This window comes from Diorhabda carinulata, chromosome 4 (genome assembly GCF_026250575.1).
Source record: "Diorhabda carinulata isolate Delta chromosome 4, icDioCari1.1, whole genome shotgun sequence".
Taxonomy (NCBI): Eukaryota; Metazoa; Arthropoda; class Insecta; order Coleoptera; family Chrysomelidae; genus Diorhabda; species Diorhabda carinulata.
The window spans coordinates 11,141,503-11,152,704 of NC_079463.1; positions in this window are offsets into that span (position 1 = coordinate 11,141,503).

The following is an 11,202-nucleotide window of genomic DNA, read 5'->3' on the forward strand; positions in this document are numbered from 1 at the left end:
TGAGCTAATTTCTCTTTTTACTGAGAGAAGCACTTACATCATCACAAGCTACTGAATGAAAGAGAGCCATGGACGAGGAATATACATCCTTGATGAAAAATAAAATATGGACTTTGACAGAACTTCTTCCAGGTAAAGAGGCTCTTCCATACAAGTGGGTGACAAAAACAAGACAAAAACAGACCTGCATGGAAATGTTCTGAGATACAAGACGAGTGGTAAAAGGTTACCCACAAAGATGGGGCACAGACTATGAAGAAATATACTCCCATGTTGTCAGGTACACAACTATTCGCTACTTATTTGCTTTAGCAGCCAGATATGAATTGAAAATAGACCAAATGGATGCTGTATCTGCTATTCTACAAGGAGAGATTGATAGAGACATTTAAATGCAACAGCCAGAAGAATATAAGATGGGATCTCAGGTGTGAATCCTACACAAATCTATATATGGACTCAAGCAGGCTAGCAGACTCTGGAACCTGAAATTAAATTCTGTCCTACATCAGTTAGGAATGATATAATCGAAAACAAATCCATGTGTCTATTATAATACAGAGAAGAATACTTTTATAACTATCTGGGTGGATGACTTAATTTTATTTACTTCTGAAGAAAATACGAAGATTATATTCAAAGAAAAACTGAAAGAACACTTTGGAATGAGAAATATTGGTCCGGCAAGCCAATGTGATGGTCTACATATTACCAGTAATGGGGACAAAGTGATACTAGATCAAGAGAAACATATAAATGAAATATTAGCGAGGTTTAGAATATCAGATTGTAAATCAGTGAAGACTCTATTTGTATCTGGAATAAAATTTAGTGGTAAAACGTCAGTGGAAACAATTGCTGACTATCTATACTAACAAGCTATTGGCTCCTTACTGTATGTGGCTCAAGGTACCCGGTCGGATATATCATTTGCAGTAAATACACTGAGCAGATTCAACAAAATTCCTACAGCTGCCCACTGGACTGGGGTAAAAAGAATTTTCAGATATCTGCAGGGTGATAAAGACTTGAAGCTAGTATATACCAAAGAAGGTAATGAGAAAGTCACGGGATACACGTGCACGGGTTACATTTTTTTGTTACAGGGTGGTGCTGTATATTGGCGGTCACACAAGCAGCAGACTGTGGCACTATCTACAGCTGAAGCTGAATACATGTCGATGTCATGCTGAACTCGGCCAAGAACAGAGCAATCCATTCGTCATAGTGATACCCAGAGTGCAATAACATTGTCCATTAATGATTACTACTTACCTAGATCAAGACATTGACATTCGTTATCATTTTCTCAAAGATCATGTTAATAATTTATAATATAATTTATAATTTATATTGAAAATAAAATTTGTATTGTTGATGTGTGAAAAAACTTGCATTTCTTCATAAAATACGTAATAAATCCTAGACGTAATAGAGAAAAACGAAAAGCTGATATAGATTCAGCTTAAAAAAAATTTATAAAACATCTGTAAAAAATTGGAAATATTGTCAACCTTCACTAGTTTTTTCAAAATCTTGAGTATTATGAAACGTGTCAAAAAAAGTCATTCATGGAACAAGAGTTACTTCGATATTAGGTCAAAATAATTATGGAAAGAATCAAAAAGAGTTAGTTGAACTTTTCTCGGAATCTCAGAATGATGATAATGATTCTAATAGAGAATGATGAATGATATAACCTCACTAAAATTAAACATTGATTCTACCTTCTTATAAATTTATATTTAGTTGGATATCATTCGATTCCAAGTACATCATCAATGAAAGCAGAAAATTCACTTTAATGGATCCCATTAAGTTTTTTTTTCGGTGAAAAACATAGGAAATGAGATCGTGCAAAGTGCACGAGAGGGCGGGCAAGTGCATCGCCCGCTCCCCCGTTTTATCGAAATTCTGGCCAGCGCTTGCAATCAGTTTAATGAATGGTCTTGGCTTAATTAATGAATCTGTCTTGCTAATCTCTTAGACGAAGCGGTCGTGAAGACTGAATTGGCCTTCGGAATGAGTAGATTGATAATGTGATTAATTTTTGTATATTGCAGGAGTGAAATGGATACTTCGATTTTTAATAAATTGGATTTGATAGTGATTCATACAAATAGATCGTACGAAAAGGTAGTTTCAAATGAGAATCTTAATTATTGCTTTGTGGTTGTTATTGAGTACTTTCTGTATATATTCAAATTGACAAATATGTTCGAAAAGCACTGGATTTTTGCAAAATTTCATTTCCAATATATAGATGTTGATGATGAACCAGATAGTATCTATTTCAATCAGTACTAAAGGGAAAAAGCCAATCAGGCACCTATATTCCAATCTTTAAACATAAATTTGCAAACTCATTTGAACCTCGCAAGTTTAAGAGATGACTTGGTTTGTAATTTCTCCCTTCTTTGAGCATTTAATGCCTATATCATGAAAATAAGGTCTTATATTACATAATCTGGTAAAGAGAACAATCTCTTAGCTTGTCCCATGCTAGGTATTTCCATCTATGTCCGTCTTGGAAACAGAATCGTCAGTTGTGTGATAACTACACTAAGAATGAGCTTTAGGTCCACTGGTGGTTTTGTTAATCATAGTCTACAGAACAAATCAACTTTGTCGTTTGTCTAAACACCTAAACGAGCTCTCCAATTTGTATAAAACCTTTTTGTATTCCAAAACAACCATAGAAAACACCATTTCGGCAGTTGTAGCTTTCATCTATCACAGCGAAAATTTCAACGAGAAAAGTAGTAGCGGAGCTTATCTTGCCTGTTCCGATTTAGTTTCCTGTGCCAGAAGACTCCAACTGTCCTCTATCAGTTATGTGTGGCTTTTATCTTCTATTACGTAAGTAGAAACATGCTCGGATCAGATTCTCGTTGGAAGTTGAAACATGCAATTGAATATCCGAGATGTACAGTTTGTAAAAATAGATCGAAGAACTTGGTTGTGTTGAACTCCTTCTACATAAATTATTCAGTTCTACAACATATACTATTAATGGCGAAAAAGTTTGATTCTAAAACAGATGTTGAAAATGATGAGCGATAATTTTTGGCTTAGCCCAAAGACTGGTTTTACCAAGGTTTCAAAGCGCTTGCTGAATGAAACTTATGAAAATATTCGCTTGCTTTTCGACAAAATTAACTACAACAAGTATAAGTGGCAGATACGTGGGGACCTGAAGGTGATTGGAATTTTAATGGGACTTCAGGGAGGATTGGAAAAAATTGGCAAGCAAGAAGTGAGTTTCTCAAAATGTTAAGTTTATACACGTTGTAGATCCCAAAAATATCCTTCTGTCCCCCCTTCACATTAAACTTGAGGAAATTGAGGAAAAACTTTGTAAAGGCTATGGATGAAGAGGGTGATGGATTCAAATACCTTAGAAAAGTATTTCCCCAGTTGAGTGATGCCAAATTAAAAGAAGGTATTTTTATTGAGATAAGAATTTATATAAGAAAATTGCTGGACGATGAGAATTTTGCAAAAAAGCTCTCCAGACAGGAACTTAGAGCGTGGAAGGCATTTGTTAGTGTAGTGAGAGAATTTTTGGGCAACAATACGGATCCAAACTACCAACAGTTAGTTGATGAACTTCTAGGCGCCTACAAATCCCTTGGTGCTCGAATTTAATTGAAAATACATTTCCTCCATTCCCACCTGACATTTTTTTCCGAAGATTTGGGAGCTGTCAGTGATGAGCAAGGTGAAAGGATCCACCAAGATATTAAAACAATGGAAATTCGGTATCAAGGACGATGGGATTCGGCCATGATGGGTGATTACTGTTAGTTTTTAAAAAGAGAAAGTTCAACCCCTCCTAAAAGGAAAAAGTAGAGCTAATTGATATTCAAAGTGATTTTTTTATGAAGTTTTTGTTTTTAATAGATGTGAGGCATGTTTATTAGATGTAAACTATAAATATTGTCAACATATACGATTTAAAAAACGTATAATTTTTTTTTAATAAATATTAAATATTTTACCAATGAATATGGTTCTAGCTTAAAACCTTTCGTGTTACAATTATTTTATCATATACTCATAATTGTATTGGTCCATTTTATCATAATATGCTATTCATTCTTATGTTACTACAAAAAATTTTTTTGTCGACCAGTGTTATCCAATAAATGAAGTGAATAATGAAAATCGACATTATATATGAGACACAGTCTATAAAAGCGCGTTTTTTGTATGAAAATCAAGATCAAAGATTCACCTTGTGAACCTGGTCTGGATAATGATACGAATTTATGAAATTTTTGTACTGTTATCTATCTTTGACAGATAAAATACGAATTCTCGTTTTTAGAAGATTGAAGTTTTACTGAAATTTGGAAATTCATTATATGTAAAATACTGTTTTGAAATACAATTCCAAAATAAAACACCAGATACTAAGTGCCTTCAAAATGCGTATTGTAGAATGATACAACAAAAAATCTTTCCAAAATTGGAATGTGTCATTTGAAAATTATTAGAAAGTTCGAATATATTTCCATCTAGTACTATAAAGTTTCTAGATAAAAATTTATGTGCAATTTAGAATGACGTCACGCCTCATTATGTATGCTAACGTGAAGCAATCATTTGATATTGATTGGCATTTTTTATCCCCCATATAAGAAGAAAGAGTACGCTTGCGCCCGATTTTGGTCACGAATGCGGAAATTAATGGTTTTTCAATTTCAGTGACACTTTTACATTCTTCAGAGACGGGATTAGTTTTGTTATGTGTATACATTAGTCTTGAACCTTAGATCTTGACATTTCGAGAATCCTTAAAAGGACAAAAAGATAAACGATTCATTTGGTTTTTGTGAAGTAGTTGTTTCAGATAAAAAAAAAACTCTTATTTTATAGCTTCAAAAAAATATCGAAGGATGAACTATTTTTGCCACATTCAAATTTTATTTATGGAAAACAGATTCTACATTGTTACAAGGATCAAACATTCATTAACAATTATTTTCGTTACATAACTTTTTCAAAATAAATATTAAATAAGCAACGGCAGAGAAAATTACTCAAGCAGCAATTAACATCTTTCAATTTCAATTTCAAAATTTTCGCATGCATTAAGACCGAAAAACTCGGAGAATCTTTTGTTTAAGTCTTTCTAATTTGCAAGGAGTATTTTAGCATCAAACACCTTCATCAAAATCAGGACTTTCACTTATATGGAGTGTTTTGGAGAACAAATATTAGTTTCCCTATAAAATCATCGACTAGAATGAATAAATTTGAGCATAATTGAAACGAAAATGAGGAGACGATTTCACGTAGGTAAATTATCTTTCGATTCACGATTCACAGAATAAACCATAAAAAAGAAAAAGTGTGAGCTGGGGGCAATAATTGGCTACAGACAAAATGGTAATAGAAGACCTGAGAATAGTAAACATCAAGAAATGCAAAAGGATGATGGTAAATAAGAAAAAAATCAGTAGTTGCTTCTATTTTTTTCAAATGTTCAAATAGGGCCGATGATAAAGCGAGAAATATGCCCTAGCGTATATAGTGCACCTCGTAAAAAAATAAGGACTTATATTCATCCATGATTGTTCTTGGAGAAATCGCAAACATCATACATTATAATACACGGACCTATAGGTTCAAATCAAACTTATCGGCAGTTCAGGTTCATGAACATTTTAGGGATAGGATTGTTAGAAAGTTCGCCATATATTGATATAATTTAAATATTTCGCATATCTTTTAAAAACTGATCTAAAATACGATTCGTCGTTTAAAAGCTGTTATCATTGCTAACGAAAGGAATATTTGTTGTTGAAGATTTTAGTTTGTTGGTGTCATCTTGAAAATATTTCAAACAAACACGAAAAATATTTATAGCAGCAAGCAATTTTAGTAAAATTATTATTTATACTGTCTGTGGTATGTGATTTTTGTTTTTAACACCAACAAATGTATTTGGCTTGATATTCCGCTCGACTAATAAACTGCGCTTAACCTCACGCTTTGTTTTTACATTTTGACGTATGTTTTGATTGGTCCTTATAAAGTTCCTAATCATTAGAGCGTGCAAAAATGTTAAAAACATTTAGACTATGAATACAACATTTGCATTGTAGTGTTAACACGTGAAGATTACCCGGAAGAAAGTGCGAAATCATTAAAAATATCATTTTGAATGGTTTCACACAATGATGAAAGGTATTGTACACGCTTCATTAACTTCGATGTGATAAAAATTGATTGGCGAATTTCCGATAAGAATCAGTCACAGTCTTATCGAATAATTTTTATCTGTTACTTCTTGTCTATGTTTATAGCAGCAAATAATCTTAGTTAACTTATTATTTATACTGTCTGTGGTATGTGATTTTTGTTTTTAACACCAAAAAGTGTAGTTAGCTTGATATTCCGCACGACTAATATGCTGCGCTTAACCTCACGCTTTGTTTTTACATTTTAACGTAAGTTTGTTTTGAATTGGTCCTCTGCAATTGTGAATAGAACATTAACGTTAACAGAAAGAATTGTAAAAAATAATAGAAATATAATAAAATGATGGAATTTTGATAAAAGAAAGGATATTAAGTAGTATATGTGAAAGGTAATGACCGTAGCAAAATTTTCGAATCATATAACATTGCAGAAATGTAAAAGTTCAGTTTAAATTGTTCACGTAGAACTGAATACGAAATAATTTAGGGGGTCCAGTTCAATTTTTCCTATCTGAAACGGTTATATTTATCAAATGTATTGAAACTAATTATAGTGCGTTGTGAGATATTTCGTCTTCACTCACAAACTGACAATAACCGCTATAAACTGTGAATAGTCTAGTGAATAATAACAAAATATTCAACATTTTACATTTATTCACTTCATTATTTCCATTATTATTTTCATATCATTTTTACCAGCTGTAGCATCTTATATTATCTATAATTATATTTTTATTGTATTGTTCCTATCTTGCTTTTTTATTTCCATTTCCACTTCGATGTTCCTTTTCTTTGGTATTTCTTCTTAATCCTTTAATTTCCCTTTCCCTTCGATTTTGTTTTTACGATTCTATTTCTCTTTTACACATTCTTTGTTGCTTTCATAATTTCCTTTCCTTGTTCTCACGTATGTGTTCTTGTTCATTTCATCAATTTTGTCTTCTTTTTCTTTCATATCTTTTAATTTTTTTCTCCATTTCAATTATGTATTCATTTTCTCCTGTTAGATGATTTAATTCTCTTATTTCATTTCTTTGGTTACTTTTCTCTTATTCTCTTTTTTATGATTCAATGTGTAACTGTTAAATTCTTCATTGTTCTCATAAATTCGTTCACTCGTAAATATTTCCTTTTCTTGCGCTTGTTCTCCCGTATGTGTTATTATTCATATAATTAAATTCGTGTTCCTTCTGTTCTCTTCTGATTTCTCTTAAATCTTCTTTCATTTCACTCAATTATGTATTAATTCTCTCTTGTTATATGATTTGATTCTCTTATTTCATTTTCCTTCCACGGTAGCACTTTTTTACTCTTCTTTCTTCCAAAATTTTTCATTGTATCCATACATTTGTCCACTCATGAATGTATAATTTCCTTGTACTTGTTCTCATACGTGTTTCGTTTCATTTATCAATTTTCTTCATCATAATTCGATTCAATTCTTCCATTTTCTTGAATAATTTCTTCCATTTTCAACTAGGTAGTATTTTATAATATCCATCGTTATATTTGTGTGTTTATTCATGTCTTTTCTTGTCTTTATTCCATTTAGTTCCTCACTCCCAATGCTGCTTTCCTTTAGTCTTTTCTTGTAGTTCTTAAATCTACTTCCAATCCAATTGAAATCCTTTCTATTTTCTCCTGTTTCACTATATGTGTTATTATATGCATTTTCATTCCCTCTTTCTATATTGTCTTATTCTCTATTCCATTTCTCGCTTCTTTTTAACGTTTTCATCAATTTTCTCACTGATAATTCTAGTTTTTTCTTCCCTTTTCTTGCAAGTCTGTTCAATGAGAAGAAAGCTAATAGTTTAACTAGCAAAGAAAGGTCTATGAACTTTCTACCGGGATATGACATCCAATGTAATGGAAATTTCGTTCCGCTTTTATGTAAGTAGGATGGAAGATGATTTTTTTACTGAAGATGACATTATTAAGAAACTATTATATGGAGGGATATAACAACAATTATTACAAACAATTAGAATAAATACAACAACCTAATACCAAGTAACATAATTACTTTATAAATATACGTTTTCTTTGTACTAACTGTACAGGTTTTCAACTGTCATAAACAATGTAATTTGATGAAGAGGAAAACAGTAATTATCTTTCACAGTAAAATCAGTTGCATTTATTATTTAATTATAATTAATTCTGTATAATTACAGGTACATCATTCACAAAAAAAGTTCTTCCTAATCATTAGAGCGTGCAAAAATGTTGAAAACATTTAGACTATGAAAACAACATTTGCATTGTAGTGTCAACACGTGAAGATGACCCGGAAAGAAAATGAGAAATCATTAAAAATATCATTTTGAATGATCTCACACAATGATGAGACGTGTTGTACATGCTTCGTTAACTATACAAATCCTAGAAATATAATTAAAATATTAAATACAGTGTGAGAGTAGAAAATTTTATAAAAATTGATTGACGAATTCCCGATAAGAATCAGTCACAGTTTTATAAAATAATTTTTATCTGTTACTGAGAAATCACATCAGCAACTAACCGATCAGAGGGCTGAAAGATCAGAAACTCCATGCCTAAGACTGTATAAGCTAAAAATCTGAAGAACTTCCCAAGATGTCAAGAAACGGCGCTGAACCATGGTTGGTTCTTTGAGGAATAATACCGAACGACATCAGCGTAATCGGCGTATAAGCAACATATAGAAAAAGCAAAGTATCTGTTCAAAAAAAATATGAAACCTCGAAGTGAGACGTAAATCGCAAGAAAAATAGCTTACTTTGGAAGGAGTCTACGTATTTCGAAGGCATAAGAATTATGCATGGAATAGATTAGAGGTTTAGAAGCACAGCGATTGGAAAAGTTCCAGGTTCCAAGCTTTTCTTAGATAAATTTTCTCATTGTTGCTGCTATCATCCTTCTATCACAAGCTAAATTAGGCCAAAAGAGATGCTTTCCATGTCACTAGGAAAAGCACTCACTATGCATTCTGTGAGAAAACGATAGAGACAACAGAGCGTCTACTTAGAAGGTGTGGTGCCCTTCAAGTCAATTATTTTATTCTTTTATATCATTACAAAGGATAAGATACAACGAAGTGAGACAAAAATCCCTAGAAATATCATTTACATTAGTTTTTTCACGATCATTATTACTAGATGTGGTCGTAAGAGACTAGTAAACGATTATCAATATGAATCATATTATTACAAACAAGCTCACGAAATGAGTTCTAAGCTGGAATTTTAAAATTCGGCGAATTCGCCCGGCGTCTTTATTATTTTTTATAAATGACTGAAGCGCATTCTAGAACTTTTCATTATAGCGGGCGGGTTATTTTCAATATTTCTAGGAAATATTTCTAAATAATTTCTAGGAAAGTCTTATTTCTTTTGATTCTTTTTGCTCCAGAACTTCTATTTGTGGTATATAAATAAGTTTATGTAGCGCAGTAAGTTTTAAATAAATAGTCGTAGTAAGAAGAACGAATTAGTAAAAATAGTTGTAGAAATTATTCAAGTGACATTTATAAGTAAATTATAATAAGTTAAGTGTATTGTTAAGAGACAGTGTTTACTAATTCATCCTACAAATGAAAAGAGTTACAGTATGTTTGGTACAACTCTTGAAATGTACATTTATCGACATGATTTCCATCTACTTAATTAATTTTCTATAATCTCAAGTTTTATCGTTATTTATATCAAATTTTGTAAAGTGTAAAAAATTTTGAATGTTTTCTATCCAAACTTTAGCGGAATTATACAACAAAGGTCGATTATTCGACTAAAAGAAAGCCGGAAAATATCATGCAGGATAACAAGTTTTAATTGCGGGCGGCTAAGATGGCGTGCATGCCACACTCGCACTTAGCACCACCGCGACGTTGCTTTTTTCAGCGTCGACACGATCGATAAACGACTCTCGTGTTTTTCAAACATAAAGCTGTACAGACAACCGACTGACAATTAAAACTACCCTTATTGTACCTGAAACTCTTTCTTAATTGGCACTGCATTGTCTTTGAATTTCAGGTACGGGCTTACCAAATATATACAAAAATTCAAAATCACATTTATATGAATTCATTTGCCAATTTGGTGATTTGACTATTCGAAACCATGTAAAACCTCCACTTCTATTCCGAGGAGATGGAATTTTGAGCTCTGTTGATAAATAAATAAGCAGAACTATCGCTTCTTAAATTGTCTGTATCGTTTATTATTTACGATAGAAGTGCTCAGTTCCTTCTATTCAACGACTTTCTATTATTTAAATCCAATGAATTGGTATTGAAGAATATGTAAAATCAAATGGATGCAATATTGTCCAATTTATTAACGCTAAATATCTTTTTGAGGCATTATTTCAAGTATATGTCATCGAACGCAGTCACTTATCATCACCGTAAATTCTAACATTATTAATTCCAAATTTAATTATTCGATAATAAAAATTACAATCAAAAAATATTTAGTAAAACCACCGTTTTACTTTTGATTTTTTATTTTAACGTTTGAGAATTTTTTTGAACACGAAATGTATTTCTAACCGTTCTAGTATTATTAAGTTCAAATATTTCCTAATTTTCGGTGATTATTTCGTGGAAAATGAAATAGTATTTACCTCCACTAGGTATTTTATTATTCACTCTTTGAAACCGTTACGTGCGATGTCTCCATAAAATTTTATCAGATTTCGAAGCTCACTTTCTGAATCTACATAATGATGAGGTGAGAAGTTGTTTCATATGAAGTGATATGATGAATTTATAGCACAGAAAAAACTGTAATTTATTGACCACCAATTTTGTTTAATTCGTAAATTTTAAATCATGAAACTTGTTTTTACGTCAATAAGGTAGTTGAAATTATGTTTTTAGTAATAAAAAACGAAATATTATGCACAATCATACATACAAGCGTCATACTTGACACTTAGAGCAGTAGTAGTCGTGATGAAGAATGATTTGTCTCTCCTAGAACCTTTCCTAATGACTTATATA